A 12,346-nucleotide genomic window follows, 5' to 3' on the forward strand; every position below is an offset into this window, starting at 1 on the left:
GATTTAACATAACCTGTGGATCTTGATAAAACTTGAACAAAATCTTCAAACAAATCAAACCTTACCAGTACATGTCTATATTCAAATTGTCCAATATTACAGTAGCCTTTGACATCAAATTGTTTGGGTATCAATTGTCGCAACTCCTGAAGATCAGGTTTTCCATACGAGAACTTGAGGATGACTGCTTGATGTAAACCTTCTTCGATGGTGAATGCATTTACCTCTTCAATGGTGAATTCCACAGTAGGTTCACCATGTTCAAACGTGACTAGACATAGCTCGAGTTTTGACGAATTTGCGGCAGAATGCTTTCTTTGTAGCTGCGTTAAATATGACTGTTTTGTATTGCTTTTTGGGTGTGTTTCTGTACTGGTTTGGATGGACTCTCCCACAGCTTGAAGCTGGGGAGAGACGACAACATCCATGGGTATCTCTTGGTTCTTGTGGGGCATCGGCCCCTCCAACGATCATGTGGATAACGTGATGTGGTTCTGCTGGTTCATTTTTCCTGTTTGCATCTCTTTCTAGGAAATGGTTCTTAGCCCGGTCACTGAGAAACTCACGAAGATGCCCTTCATTGAATAAACGGGATACCTCCTCCCTAAGCTGCCTGCAATCCTTGTTTCTATGACCGTAAGTGCCATGATACTTACACATTAGGTTAGGGTTCCTTTGTGAAGGGTCTGATAATATGGGTTTTGGCCACCTGACATCTTTGATTTTTCCTATGGCTGATACAATGCCCGAGACATCGATGTTGAAGTTGTACTCGGATAGTCGGGGTGCCTCTACTGGCCTGGTGTGCCTATCGAGCCCTGTTTTTCTCATGAGTCCTCGGGAATTTTGACCTCGATCTATCCTTCAATCGCGTTGAGGCGCGTTATGCCTTGTTGCGTTTATTCAATCTTCTACATACGGCAGGTATCTTTCTTTGTTTGATCTTGGCTCCATTTTTGTAAACCTTTTCTCCTTTGTAAAGAGCCTTCTGGGATATACTGAGCCCGAGGGGGCTCCTAATTGGTTGTCTTCGACCCTGATCTTTGATTGGTACCTGTTGTGCACATCCACCCAGGTCATGGTGGGATATTCGATCAGATATTGTTTTAATTGCCTTGAAGCTACCGAGCTTCGTTCATTCAAGCCTTGCATGGAGGTTGTATTGCCCAGTGATCGGAGACTGGTGGTAATTCCATTCGCTCCATCTAAAAGCGAGATACGAATTCCCTTAGCATCTCATTCTCTCTCTGCTTGATTTTGGAGACATCGGACTTCCTGGTGGCGACCTTAATGGCACCAACGTGTGCCTTCACAAAAGAATCCACCAACATGGCAAATGAGTATATTGAATTTGGGGGCAGGTTATGATACCACATCATAGCTCCCTTTGATAGTGTTTCTCCAAATTTCTTCAACAAGATGGACTCAAATTCATCGTCCTTCAAGTCGTTCCCTTTTACGGCACAAGTATAGGCGGTAACGTGCTCATTGGGGTCCATGGTCCCATTATACTTCAGGACATCGAGCATTCTAAATTTTTTGGGATGTGCTTTGGGGACGCACTTGATGGGAATGGCCTCTGCACGAACTTCTTATCTATACCCTTTAGAATCGGGGGTGCCCGGGGATCTGATCGACCCTCGAGTTATAAGTCTCCACCCTTTTTGTCGTTATCTTCTATATTTTTTTCTCCTGATTCAATTTTTTGGTGAGGTCCTCGAGCATCTTTATAATAGCGGGGTCTGTTGGTGGCCCGTTGTCGCTCGATCTCTCTCGTACCTGCTCGACTCGAGGAGCCGTCTCCGGTGCTACTGTGCTTGAGGTTTTTTGTTGACTTTGCAGCTAGGCAATAGCCATGTGTTGTGCTTGCAACATTTCAAAAATGACTTGGAGGATGACTCCTTCTTTCACTCCTCGTGCTTCTTGGCCTCCAACCGGGTCTTCCCTGCGTCCGTTCCTTATGGGGTCCGTGCCTTCTTCCGTGTTTAGAACGTTGTGGGAGCTAATATCAACTGGCTCCTCATTTGGTACTCCCTCAGGGTTTACAAGTGGTACACCCATCCCTATGCCTCTATTTTCCCCAAGTTCTTCACCGTTGTGAAAAGGTGCATTTTGTGTGCTAGACATGATTAAGCCTGAAATCAAAGAATCTTTGACAAGAACAAGTGTGAAGTGTAACGTGTGTTATCAGAGAACTGCACCAAAACAATCACTATTATTCTTAGCCCCACGGTGGGCGCCAAATTATTTACCTTAAAAATGGTAACTACAATTATATTTGATTTGTGGTTCTAAAAATATGTGATTTATCTTGATATTAGTTGTTAGGCAATATATGCTAAGAGTGAGTAAAGAAAATAAGAAATGCAAACCAATAGGGTTCCAAAGCTGGGCCTCGAGCTGGTTGGATCAGGGCCTCAAGGTTTTAGACAAGCTAATAGCTATGAACAGTCTATGAAGAATCAACGGTAATGAGGGACTTAGATATAGCCTTTATAGCTAATAATGAGCAATAAATGAAGAACAATAAATGAACAATAAAAGAAAAAGCAATGAGTGTAAAGAACAATTGTGTTAGCGAAGAACATAGAATATTGTATTGTATTCAATATGTTGTGTAAATATCGAATGCTTTGCAAGATGACAAGAGTCCCCTTTATATATGAGGGGGAATCCCAACATAGTACATATACAATAATGACGAGGAAATTCTACTAGTACAACTGTATAATGACTTAGTACGGACTTGTACTATTCTTGCAGACCTGGTCAGCTCTAACCACATGTCTTTGGGAGCTTTTCCTGCCTTTCCATGACGGTCATCGATTTGTGCTGCTCCGAAGTCGACCTCCGATTTGCTCCCTTGAGGGAAGCACCTCGGGGGCATACTCCAAATTCCCCATCGAGCTCATCGAGGACGGGCATGAAATGCTATGATAACCCTGAAGTCGAACTCTTCCGATTTTGGTCGTATACAATGGCCAATGGATTAGAAGTAAATAGATGGCTAAGATTAAATGTTGCATTTTAAGTGGAAAGTGAGCTAATGGGTTGAGAAGAATGGGACTTTGTCTTGCTGGGCCACTAAAATCCGAACATGAGCTGCCAATTGACCCAAATTTAATTCTTTCTCATTTAATTAAAATAAAAATAAAAATAAAAATGCTACCAAAATATACTAATTAATCTTAGTTAATAAGAATAAACTATTAAAGTGAACTATATATATCAAAATAAATGTTTTTTTTGGTATTTTTTAAATGTTATAAATATTATAAAATACTAATAAGCTAAAAAGAAATATTACAAAACTATTTTTTAGTTTTTAAACTTATGTTTAAAATTAAAACTAAAAGTTGACTGAAATCCCATTAAAATGAAAATAAGTAAATATTTTTAAAATACTACTTTTAAAAGTTGCGCGGGTCAAAAATTACGTGCTTACAGCTGCCCCTCTTTGCTTAGAAACACGAAGAGTTTTCGGAGCAAAGAACAATAAGAAACGTAATTGATTTATGACCCGACGCTTATTCAAAACGAAATAAAGATGGACAAAAGATTGTGACTGAGCCCAGGTATCTGAGCTACCTACATATCCTTAGATATAACAGAATCATGCCACGTGTAGTTCAGAAGTGAATGAAGTGATGGAGTGTGTGGAGAGGATGAGAGAGTCGAGTGAGCTAATGTTCCGTCGAGGTTCCGGTCCACGGTCCTATTATTACATCAAAATTGAAATCTAAAAGAAGTAAACAAGCCTATCAGCTATGAGTTACAAGATTCTTATCTATAAGCCTTCTGAAGCTTGATTTTGAGTCTTGAATGGTTCTTCATGCAGACTTTTGATTTGAACCTTGATGCTTGCTAGCTGTAGGTGCTGATTTATTCTTCCATGACTTCTTCAGATCAAGACCGGACATGCAGTGCTCATGACTTCAACCATGTCTTGAGCAGTTCACATCTTTCTTCTGCTTCTGCATTTTGGATTCATTTGTTTTCTTTTCTTTTATTCTGGGTTGAGACTTCTTCTTTTGGTCATCTCGGATTGTCGATTCACATTCTTGAGACAAGCTTTTGCTACTTCGAACTTGAATTGAATTCTAAAATGACTTCCCTTATTCTCCAGGCGGGCGCCTGCTGCTGACTGGAAACTTGAAATAAATTCCCTCATTCTTCAGGTGGGAGCCTACCACTGACTTAAAAATTAAAATAACTCTGAAAACAATTCCCTCATTCTCCGGATGGGTGTCTGCTAATGACTTAAAACTTGAAATGAATTCCCTTGTTCTCCAAGTGGGTGCCTGCAACTGACTTAAAACTTGAATAAATTTCCTTGTTCTCCAGGTGGGCGCCTGCAACTGACTTACAACTTGTAATGAATTCCCTCGTTCTCCAGGTGGGCGCCTGCAACTGACTTAAAAACTTGAAATGAATTCCCTCGTTCTCCAGGTGGGCGCCTGCAACTGACTTAAAAATTTAAAATAAATTCCCTCATTCTCTAGGTGGGCGCCTGCAATTAATTTACAACTTGAAATGAATTCCCTTGTTCTCCATGTGGGCGCCTGCAACTGACTTACAACTTGAAATGAATTCCTTCGTTCTCCAGGCGGGCGCCTGCAATTGACTTAAAACTTGAAATAAATTCCCTTATTCTCCTGGTGGGCGCCTACCAATGACTTGAACTCGAAATAAATTCCCTCAATCTCCAGGTGGGCGCCTGCCAATGATTTGAACTCGAAATAAATTCTCTCATTCTCCAGGTGGGCGCCTGCCAATAACTTGAACTCAAAATAAATTCCCACATTCTTTAGGTGGGCGCCTGCCAATGACTTAAAACTTGAAACCAATTTCTGAAATGTCGACCCTCGTTCTCCAGGAGGATGCCTGCAATCAAAACAAACAAAATGAATTTTCTACCCCAGTTTGCACTGGGAAAATTTGTTAGTTGTTAGCAAAATTGTAAATCATATATGCTATTGATAAATGATGTGATGATGAGAGTAAAACTAAAGACCCGACTAGGATGTGCATCTCCTGTGTTTAAAACTGGCAAATTTATACTAGGAAGTGCGTTTCCTAAGAGTAAAACTAACAAACTTTGACTAGGAAGTGCATCTCCTAAAAAAAGTATAACAAGAATGACTCAAACTAGGAAGTGCGTCTCATAGGAGTGAAATATCAATTTAGGAAGTGCATCTCCTAAACGTATATCCTGAAAGACCCAGACTAGGAAGTGCGTCTCATAGGGGTAAAATCTCAGTACTCAAACTAGGAAGTGCGTCTCCTAGGAATGAACTTAAATGACCCAAACTAGGAAGTGCCTCCTAGATTTAAGATTGAGAAAAACTATAAACTAAGCTTGACTGACCCTATTTTCTAGGCGTGACCCCTGAACTTAAGGAAATTAAAACTGACCCTATTTTTCAGGCGGGGCCCCTAAACTTAAGAAAAACTGAGCTAACAACTTAAAAGAATTAAAAGCTGTCCCTATTTTCCAGGCGGGATCGCTGAACTCAAGGAAAACTGAAGACTAAAAACTTAAGAGAATTAAAAACTGACCCTATTTTCAAGATGGGATCCCTGAACTTGAAAAAAACTAAAGATTAAAGACTTAAGGAAACTAAAATAACCCTATTTTCCAGGCGGGACCCCTGAACTTAAGGAAAACTAAAGATTAACAACTTAAGAAACCTAAAACTGGCCCTATTTTCCAGGCGGGACCCCTGAACTTAGGGAAAACTAAAGATTAACAACTTGAGAAAACTGAAACTGACCCCTTCCTTTTTTAAAAATCTAGATTTTTTTTTTAAATTATCCCAGGAGAAAATTTATCAGACTAGTTTTTTTTATATTTTTTATATAATTATTATTATCTTAGGAGAAAGATTTATCAGACTAAGACGTCTAATCCTAGGAGAAAGATTCATCAGACTAGGTTGTTAGCGTAGAAGGAAAAAATGTGAAGAGCAATGGCAAGATTTTATGCACACTAGCAAGACAAATAATGCAAAAATTTGAGAAACTTCCCTTTGTCAGCTCTTCTCTTCTTTTTCTTTTTTTCTTTTTGAACCACTTTCCTTGCACTGCTTTGTTCCTATTACAAACAAAGAATATTTTGTCAGTTTTGAAAGTAGTGATCGGTTTGTAGCCTTGAGTCTTGGGCAGCTTGGCTTTTGCTCAATCAGCTTGAGTCGGTCTCAAGAGACTTTTGCTTTACATCAACCCTGATTGTTTCACACCTAGTACCATTTGTATTTGTGGCTCAATCAACCTTATCCCAACTGGAGATATTTGCTTAGGTGACCTTTTCTAATATATCACTACAAGAAATTGGGCCTATGGGAACAGTTTGTTGGCAACGGTTGATATAACCGTTGCTATAGATGGTTGCTTAGGGTATGGATCCTGTTGAGACACTTTTGTAAGTAAACCGTTGCAGTAGTGTTAGAACCGTTCTATTAGTCTTTTCTATAGCGACGGTTTTCATAACCATCACAATAGGTATATCTATGGAAACGGATATCTTAAAATAAAATCTATTGGGACGGTTCAGATTCCCTCCTTATTTTCCCCCTTCTATTTTTCGCAAAACCCTAACCTTTTGAGTGGAGTTTTTTTAGTTGCTAATATTTCTAAGCCTGATGAGAGACAAAGTAGTACTCTAAGACCTTTTGTTGCCAAGTCCAAATCGATAGTTGAATCCAAAATATAGCATCTTGATATAACACTCCTAAAGAAGAATCCATCATTTTGAAGCGACAAAATGGAGGTCTATTCTGCCTATGGAGGTCGCAAATCTGGACTTCTAAAGAACATAGATTTTTCTTCTATCGCTAGGTCCCATTTCGCTGGTAAAGGTCGCCGATCTGGGCTGCCAAAGAACTCATTATTTTATTGCACAACTAGGTCTATTATCGAGCAAAGCCAACCCCATTTCACATTTAGTTCCTTTCGGGTTAGTGATTTTCATATGTACTGCAGTTTTCTTTTTGGGGGTTTGGGGGTTTCTTCTAATTTGTTCAATTTTATCTCATCTAAATAGTTAGTAGACTTGCTGGATTATCTCTTCCTACTCTGTATGTAAAATGATTTTGAATACCCAATTTTCTATTAGTGAGTTGTTTGCTTGGTTGTTTACTAAAATTGTGCTTACTCAAATCTGTCATGCATATTAACTATTCGACGAAATACCGACCCATTAGCAGTGGCTACTCAAATCTTATTTTTTGCTTAAATGTATCTCGATTTACAAATATTGATATGTAAGCCTGAATGCAATCTTGATGCTCTGTTCTCTTTATATGTTAATCTATTAGGAAGAAAAGATATTGACGAATATTAAGCTTTAGTGACCTTATTTCATTCATGGTTGACCAAATAAGATATTATTAGTTATAGTTCATTTCGAAGTTGTACTCTTTTTAGTCTTTGAATTATCTAATTTGTGGCTATATCATCTTTTCATTCGGAAAAAACACAAGAGTAATTCCTTTTTTGGAAATGGAATATGTCATTAGTCATCTAGAAATAGAAATTAGAATTGCATATTGCAATTGCTACTGAAAGTTTAAAGATTTGTCAAAGTTAAAGTTTACTTTGATGCTTTTTTAAACTTAGAAAGATTAAAAATTTTACACTCATTATGAGTATATGACAAAGAGAAAAGATGAGTTCTATCTATTGGGGTAATGCCTAATGGTTTAACTTTATTTTTCTCAGATTTGAACAAGGAGGCTTGAAATGGTCCCTTTTTCTATTGAAATGGTGTGATTTACCTTTTCACTTCATTCATATAAGTTTGATTGAGCTTAGATATCTTCTCAATCATACTTGGTTTTCTGGTTTGTAATCGATTTGCTTGTTCCTAAATCCTAGTTACAGTTACATGCAACCTAATAGAAATTAATACGGAAAGGAGTATTTTGTGGACATTATTGCCGGGGACTTATGGTAAATTTAAAAAGTCTTGTTTCTAACTTGTAGTTTATTGTATATTTTTGTGTAAAATATCATTGTCAATAGTGGAATCAAATACTATCGAATTTGTGCTAAGGCTTTTTGGTAGCAAATGGGCACAACCAGTAGTGCCAGAATCTGCAGCGTTACCTGCTGGCCATTTGCATAGTTTTGGATTCAAGATTATCTCGAAGGTACTATACTACTATCACCTTTGTTTTTCTAATTTTGGGTCTATCTCATTGTCCCTTTCTTTTGTGAAATTGGTAATTTGTAGTTTCTGTTTAAGGTTCACTACTTCTATTGATTTAATTAATATATAATTGCTTAAGATCGCTAAAAATATCATTCTTGAAGAACTAGTTGATTGTTTTGGTTATAACACAAATAGAATCTGTATGTGTTCTTCACTATGGATCTTAATGTGTTGTCCTCGTTGTGAAGTGAAGGAAATTTATGGTTGATTTATATTGTTTTGCGTGAATTTGTAATTGTTCATTAATAAGTTCAAAATTACCAGTCACTACTTTGCAAAGTCTCCGGGTCTTCAGCTTAAAACTTGAACAAAAGCTTCCACTTACATATTTTTAGAAATATCCTTGAAAGCTCGGGAGCAAAATCATTTAGAGTAGAAAAGGTCATTAAAAGTAAAAATCTAGACCTTTAAGAGCACCACTACATCCAATATTTTCAGTGAATCCTCAAGCAAACACAGATCATGAAGCTGAAAAATTGATTGTTTAACACACTATGTTGTAAACTCATCTCTGAAAACTCATATATTCAGCAGAAGCCACAAAAAAGGCTGGAACACATCATTTCCCGCTTATTTTAACTTTGATTGTTATCTTTACATATTTATCATAGCTTTTCGATACTACGCGTTAAAAATTTTTAGGCGAAATTGTCTAGTTTGTAAGTTCATCTCTAGGAACCTTCCATTGACATCTCTGATGCTATTTAAAAATTACTAAACTGAATTTCCTACTTTCCTATACTTATTAATTTAACTTGATATTGAGTCCTCAGAAATCATGAAAAGTACCTATATGCCTATTATGATAATGAAGAAATATAGTACCACACGGTAGTGCTATAATTTCCCTCATATTTCTTCTTAAACTTTAGGTTCTGGAAAATATATATTGTGCAGAAATAACTTACATGTAAATGTATAGTAGTGATAAGTTAAAATTTTCAGCGAAAGCTAATAGCAGGTAGTGATGCATATGGTATTACAATTTTACAGAACCATACTTTACAAATTAGAGGGAATAATTTTGTTGTTACGTTCTCCATTTTTTGCCTACTATATTATCTAGCAAGTTAAATCAAAGAATTCTAACAGGGGAATTGAATTCAACTCTTTGCAATGCTTTTATTCTAAATTTCAACAACAACAACAACAATAACGACCCAGTATAATCCCACAAGTGGGGTCTGGGGAGGGTAATATGTACGCAGACCTTACCCCTACCCCGAAGGGTAGAGAGGCTGTTTTCAGGAGACCCTTGGCTCAAAAAAGCAACAGGAACCGATATATTAGTACCATAAAAATGCATAATAAAATAACAACAATATAAGAGATATGAAATACAGAATTTGTGATAAGAATATGCTAAATTTAATCGCTAGAAATTACTTATTGAGACTAATTGACGGATATGAATATGCGAAATCGGATATGAAACTAACCATGTGAGTTTGTTAGGTTTTGATTTTAAGTTTGAAACCATGAGATTTTCCTTGTTCGATCTTTGCTATCGATGTTCGATGTCGTTGTCTTGGTTATTCTGAATCGTTTCGCTGCTCCTTTTTTCTTTCTCTAGTAATATTTTTGATAAACACATTCTTTTACTTCTGTCCGATTATGCTTGTGCTGCTTTCACTTAAAATGAAAGGAACTATGGATTTAAGACATGGAAGCACCTAATACGATGAACTTATAAGTTTGTATTTATGGTCCAATTGAAATCAGAGTTGCGGCTCGTGGCTGCTGTTTTTTCCCTTCTTCTTCTACTTCACTGCTACTAGTTTTTTGCATCTTTCACTTGCTTATTGCTGCTGTTGCTGCTGTTTTTTCTTCTTTTACTGCTTTTTCTTTGTCGAAAAACTATGCATACTTAGCTCATTGTTGCTATTTTACCCCTTCGTTTTCTACTTCACTGCTGCTATGTTTTGCGTCTTTCACTTGCTTGTTGCTGCTGCTGCTATTGTTTTTCCTTCTTTTACCCAATTATGGCTTAGGTACTCCATCATATTTCTTATTAAAGGAAAGTGTTTAGGACGATAGATCATCATGATCTATTTAGTACCATAAATATTAAACAAATCGGGACATCATTAAGTGAAAACTAATTTGCTTGGAATAAAAATGTTTCCAGACCAACGATACTCTGCAAGTTCAATATAGTTGCTGAACCAACTCCAATTCTAAATGATCAAAGGAAACTTCACTTGTTATAACTTCTTATAGAATAATGATGTTTTGAGCAGGTTAAAATTTTTGGGATAGTCGTATTTACAAAGGAAACTCTGCCGAAAATTCTAGGAATTTAGAGAGTTAGAAAATTTGTCATTCAATTATCTTAAAAAAAATTGTTTAATTGTTTCTTATTGTCTTTTGTAGGTGCAAAGATTGCGGATGAAACCAGTGAAGTAGACCTTACTTGAAAGTTCTATTATCATGTTCAATATTTTAGTTTAGAACTTTTTGTATGCAAACTCATCTATTTTGACTTTTGAATTGTTGATCAAACAATGTATTCATATTTTGTTTTTGTATATGGATAAAGCTAGTTGAATATTTTTATTTTATTTCGTGGTTTATATAATTTATGGTGTATTAAATTACATTGCATAGGAAAATATTCCTCATTTTGCTTCAATAAATATCAAAAATGATAATTGTGAATTGTTGCAATAGAGAATCCAACCGTTCCAATAGACCTAAAAATAATAACAGGAGCCCCTAATAACTGTTGCAGTAGGATAATGATAATTGTTCCAATATATCACAAAACTGTTTAAATATACATGAAAACCGTCGCAATAGACTAAGAAAATCTCTAGTATAATGGTACCACAACGGTTTATAACCGTCCCAATAGAACCGAAAACCGTTCCCAAAGATGGAACAATGGTAGTAGTTTCATAACCGTTATAATATTCCTCTATGGAGACGGTTTTGAAACCGTTACAAATAACCATTCCAATTGACCTATTGTAACGCCAGATCCCGGAACGGTTCCGAATCTGTCTCAGTATCCCTATAAGGACGGTTAATGTATCTATTGCCACGGTTTTGGAAGGGTTGCCATAGGCTTAGTTTCTAGTAGTATATCTTGAATGACTTCTTACTTTTTGAGCAATTTGTTTGTCAGATAGAGTCACAACTGTTAAATGCTTTTTGAACAATGTGCACACTTCATAGTCCTTGTTCGATACTACAAAGAATCCTTGATTAGCATTGAGGTTATCTTTGCTTGCTTTAGCCAAGTAGGTTGGCAAGAGTCTTTTGAGGGGGAAACTTTGCATGAATCATCAAGGCATGTAGACTGTAACAGCTGAGTGTGCTGGCCAAATTTACTTTGTGCAACTGAAAAGCTGGTAGCAGATTTTGAAATCTTTTCTTACTTGTTTTGACAAGGACTGATTAGAGTGAAGGGGCACAATGATGCAAAGAAATATTATTAAAAAGAAATGCCCCTATCGAGAAGGATAGAAGGAATGTTTTTTTAATAAAAAAAATTAGCCTTAATGATCATGACATGCATTTTGGACTTAACGGCCTGATCTATCAAACTCATCCAATCTTCCCTTTTACCATTCTTATGACCTTTGAAGTCGAGCTTGTTTGTGCCAATTCTTTGCATTAGCTTCACGACTCACTTTCGACTAGTCTCTCTCATTCATTTTCTATCAAACTCATCCAATCTTCCCTTTCACCAACAGGTCTCTCTCATTTATTTTCTCTACTTACCGTTGCCTTACAGTGCCCGTGCGAATTTTCATTAGTAAGACTCTCTCATTTTTTCTTTTTTTTTCCTCTTTTCTTGTGAGCAACTTGATAGTGTTCTACGTAGTGTGACAATTATTACTCATTGCATGCGTCTCTTGACATTCTTGAAGGCTGCTCATGAGGTCTTTATTTGGAAGGTTTTTGGATAGGGTTGAAAAAAAAAGGACGACATGGAGGCTCAAAATAGATTCAATATGATGGGTTGTACACTTACAGCTCTTGGAATCGACTCTTTCAAAAAATAAAACAAACTCATGCCCCAGTTTTAGATACTGGATTTTTTTTCTTTTTATGAATTCTCATTTGGTTGGACTGAGCCGTGTAAGGCTGCCTACGTATCCTTGTTTTAAGGAATCAGGTCAAACGCAG

The 12,346-nt window shown here is 36.8% G+C and overlaps 1 long non-coding RNA gene across 1 annotated transcript; it reads left to right on the forward strand.

Annotated features, from left to right (window-relative positions):
- The first annotated feature begins 6,459 nt into the window (after positions 1-6,459).
- Positions 6,460-10,773, forward strand: LOC107795435 (uncharacterized). Its single transcript, XR_001650105.2, has 3 exons — positions 6,460-6,955; positions 8,023-8,150; positions 10,586-10,773. It is a non-coding gene; the product is annotated as an uncharacterized LOC107795435 (long non-coding RNA).
- The last annotated feature ends 1,573 nt before the right edge of the window (positions 10,774-12,346 follow it).

This window comes from Nicotiana tabacum, chromosome 5 (genome assembly GCF_000715075.1).
Source record: "Nicotiana tabacum cultivar K326 chromosome 5, ASM71507v2, whole genome shotgun sequence".
Lineage (NCBI taxonomy): Eukaryota > Viridiplantae > Streptophyta > Magnoliopsida > Solanales > Solanaceae > Nicotiana > Nicotiana tabacum.